This window comes from Phodopus roborovskii, unplaced genomic scaffold, assembly GCF_943737965.1.
Source record: "Phodopus roborovskii unplaced genomic scaffold, PHOROB, whole genome shotgun sequence".
Taxonomy (NCBI): domain Eukaryota; kingdom Metazoa; phylum Chordata; class Mammalia; order Rodentia; family Cricetidae; genus Phodopus; species Phodopus roborovskii.
Window position 1 is genome coordinate 2,144,075 of NW_026126480.1, and position 4,815 is coordinate 2,148,889.

A 4,815-nucleotide genomic window follows, 5' to 3' on the forward strand; every position below is an offset into this window, starting at 1 on the left:
GGGCCTGAGTAGTTGTCTTCCTTAAGACATTGGCTTCTGGCACATTCCTAAGAACACTGGTTTAAATTCTGTTGGAGTAGCTATCTGGTCACCTGGAAAAGATACTTGTCATTTAGTTGAAAGCATAGGTCCAAAGATTGTCATCTTGCAGCTTTATTGCCAATCTAGTTATTAAACAGCATCTGGTAAGCTTCTTTCCCTCAATGACAACTTTCCTCTCTCTTCTGGAAGACTTTATAGAAAAACAATGCTGTTTTTGTTGTGGGCTTGAGGTGAACAGGGTTTTGTGTGTGTGGCTGTGTGTGTATTTCAGTAAGAAAGTGGAATCTATTATTCCCACTCCTGAGGTACAAAACAATTTGTAGAATTGTAATGACTATCATGAGTACATTATTGACAGTGAAATTCAATGTGTCCCATAACTTTATTAGTGTCTGAGGAGTCATGTGCGTACCCTAGAAGGGTTTAGGGCTCAAACTCAGATTCTCTAGATTACATATGAAGTGCCTCTCTACATGGTGAGCCATCTCCAGTTTTGTTTGTTTGAAGCTGGATTTTAAAGTCAGGGATCCTAAAGTTGTTTTGGAATACCTAAAATCTGAAAATGTCAAGCAAACTTTCAAGTCCTCTTATACCTTTTCATCCACAAGTTAGAGAAAGCCAGTGAGTTCAGGAATAAGACATCTTAACCAGTATCCATTATTATCCCTGAATTTAAGGGAAAGAAGATTAATCTTGGAGATAAGAGAAAACACAAGTAAAATGTCTGAAGGGTCAAAGGAATGTCTCAGTCAATATCTGTACTTAGCACACTAGAAAAAATTATGAGCTATTTAACATTTTTTTCTCAGAGATTAATTTTAAAGACTGTGTTGAAGCCACTTAAAAATATTTTACAGCCAGACAGTGATGGTGCATACCTTTAAACCCAGCACTCAGGAGGCAGAAGCAGGTGAACCTCTGTGAGTTCAAGGCCAGCTTAGTCTACATAGTAAGTTCCAAGACAGCCAGAACTACATAGCAAGACCCAGTCTCAGGATAAACAAACAAACAAACAAATAAATAAGCTGGGCGGTGTTGGCACACACCTTTAATCCTAGCACTCCAGAGGCAGAGGCAGATGGATCTCTGTGAGAGCAAGGCCAGCCTGATCTACAAAGTGAGTCCCAGGACAACCAGAGCTGTTATATAGAGAAACCCTGTCTTAGCTGGGTGTAGGTGGTGCATGTCGTTAGTCTCTGCATTCGGGGAGGCAGAGGCAGGTGGATCTCTGTGAGTTCGAGGCCAGCCTAATCCTAGTTCCAGGACAGGCTCCAAAGCAATACAGAGAAACAGAGAAACCCTGTCTCAAAAAAAATGAGAGGGGGAAAAAAAAATGGGTATTTAAAATTTTTTTGCTAGTCATTTTAAACAATGAGACATAAATGGTGTTTTCTGTATGCTCATAGCTGACACAGACACTCTATGAACAGGTCTCACACATGGACCTAGAACAAGGTTGTTAACTTCTGCCACTGGTACAAAGCAATCAACTTAAAAGGAGGAAGATTATTTTGGATCACAGTTTTAGGGCATTAGTATACAGTGGCTTGGCCTTGCTGCTCTGAGGCCCGAAGGATGTATCATCATACACACACATGGTGAAAAGTCTGTCCACCTCATGGCAGTCAGGTAGCAAAGAGAGGTAGGAAGAGAATAGAGTCCCACTTCAAGGTTATGCCCCAAATGACTCTAAGGCCTTATACTAGGCTCCACTTCCCAATGGTCCCACAGCACTACACAGGCTACTGGAGAATACTTAAGACCCTGTAAACACTGGTTCTGGGTTCCTGTCTCTAGTAGTCTACTTGTTCCTTTGTGTTTTCTTGTACTTGCAACACTTTGAGAAGAAGAAGAAAAAAAAAAAAAAAAAACGTTAAAATCATCAAGAATTCTTTTATTTCTATAGATTCTGTATTTTTCCATGACTTTTATGTACATATTTACTTCAGCAGCTGCCTTAGATTAAAAAAGAAAAGCTTTTAGATACAATCCACATACACAAGTCACCATTTAAAGGGTATAGTGTTTTTAGTTTACCCAAAGCTGTGCCAGCAGCAGCACAATGTAACTTTAGAACAAACGTCCTTTTGTTTTGTAACTTTTATCTTTTTTATTCTGCAGTATGTTCACCCTTCCCAAAGAAGCCTCATATTGAGTAAGATAATTCTATCTCCTGACCCACAACAGCCCTAAGCAGCCACTAAGGTTTTTGTCTCCAGATTCACCCTTTCTAGGCATTTTATGCAAATTAAATCAGTGTGTGGTCTTTTAGTATTGACTTCCTTCACTTACCATATTTTCTAGCCATGTCTACAAATAAAATGTGCCATTGTGGGAACATAGCACTATACCCAGTCTCGGTGATGGACAACTAGGTTGTTCCCACTTTCTTAGGCTATGTTCTACTTTTTATAAGCATGTTTTTCTTAAAAAAAAAAATTTATTATTTTTAATTATGTGTTTGTGTCTAGGTATTTGCATATACTTACAGTGGCCATAATAGTCAGGTTCCCTGAAGCTATAGGCAATAGTAAGCCACCCAATATGGCAGTTGGGAATTGAACTTGAGTCCTTCACAAGGACCATCTGAGTTTTTAGGACTTAGCCATTTCTCCAGCCCACTACTTTTATTTCTCCTAGGTACATCCTTAGTCAGACTGAACTACTCTAAAGAAGTACATAGACTAAACAACCAAAAATAAATGATAATGTTCCCATTATTTTCTGTACTATTAGGAAATACTAGGCTTATACATGCATCCTACACAAAAATCATTCTTGTGTATGTATATATATATATATATATATATATATATATTTTTTTTTTTTTTTTTTAATTATTCAGATAATTAACTTTCTTCTCTTTCCTGTTTCCCTGGGGAAACATACCAGGAGTATATGCTACATCTAAGAACTCTTGGAAATGAAAACTAACTGGCTTTGTTCATGCTATTGCAAGAACAAAAATAACTCAAATAGAAAAGGTCATCCAAAATTTAATTCTCACCATCTGCTCTGGAAGCCAAACAAACTAGTCTAATTATATTGACCCAGGACTGTCATAGACAACTGCAGGCTTTAATGTCCTCTTACTAAACTAAACTTACTAAACTAAGGAAAAGTCTGTGTTAGATGACTTGTACCCCCCCAATCATTGATTAGGCAGAACAGATTTAAGGGAAAAAATTATTTCAATTTTATGTGTATGTTTTACCTACACATTATGCCTATACACAACATGCATGTCTGGTATCCTAGGGGAACAAAAGGTATCAGACCTCCTGGAACCGGAGTTAAATATGTGTGTGACTATGTGAGTGCTAGGAACTGGGTCCTCTGAAAGAGCATCAAGTGCTCTTAACCACTAAAACATCTCTCCAGCCCCAGAACAGATTTTATCTAGGTAAAACAAATTGCTAAATGACTAGAATAGAGTTATTTGAGCTTTGGGTCATTGTTTTGTAGCTTGGGTTTGATAATCTAGGATCCTGGTCACATATATACTGGTAGAATAATCATTCTGTCAATTATATTAAAATCAGTTGGTGCTTTTTGTCAAGTAGTTGTTGTACAGCTACTGTCAAAGTACCTGACTGAATAACAATCATTTATTATTAACAAGAAGGATTCAGCATAATCACTACACACAATCATAACCCAGTAACCTAGGCTTCTGGCTAAAGGTCAGAGAACTGAAAACAAGTCATACCATATGCAGAGTCATACCAAACTCTGACAATGCAAGAAATTACCAAAGGGCAGGTTGGGATACAGCTAAACTAGATCCCTGTCTCAACAAAAGACTACAAAGTGATCTCACAAATAGCTCTGCACAGGTTTGTGTTTTTAAAGACACTGTTAATACAGATCACTTAATCTTTTACCTTTTAAAGACAAACACTGTATCATCAGTGAGCTCTTTTCCAGTACCTTAGAATTATCTGCCAAAGGAGCACAAAATTAACTCAAGGCTCCAAAACTATTAGGCTCCTTTCCTATATAGGTAACCTGTGGCTCCTCTGCTATACAAGATTCTTCATTGAGTAAGCTAATACATTCAGCTTTGATTACAGATGAGATCTTGGTGGTCTTCAGCCGATGTGTTTCACCAGTATGAGTCCTTTTTAAGTGAGACAAAAAGTCCTGTCTTCATATGCAAAGGTACTGAGTCCTACATTCCATACACAATTGCCTTCTAATGTTAACAATGTTCAATAAAAGTTCACTGGTAATAAACATAGAAATTTTATTAAATAAAAAATGTACATCAATCTGCAGATATAAAAACTGACAACCAACCTTTCTAGATTGAAAAACAACAAATTTGCTAATCTTAAGAAATACTCCCTGAAATCAAATGTGGTGGTATATCCCTGTAATACCAGCACTCCAGAGGCAGGGGCTGGGCATCAGGAGCTCAAGGACATTCTTAGCTACAGAGGGAGTTTTGAGACTATGCTGGGCCACATGAGACTGTCTCAAAACCAACACACATCCATATACCCCAGGGGTGGAGGGAGGAAAGAAAAGAAAAATGCTCTGGAGACAATTTTCCTGTCTCAAAACAGATATCTGATATGTTTTTCTAAAGTTCCCCAATTAGGAAATAGTTGACATAAAGTTAACTATGCTAAGCAGGGCATGATGGATCAAGCATGTAATCAACTTAGCTACCGGCTGTCCTGGGCCACATGAGACCCTTAAAATAAATCAAACAATGTTAACTACACTAGCAAAGGACTTTGAGAATGAACAAAAAAGTTACACATGCAA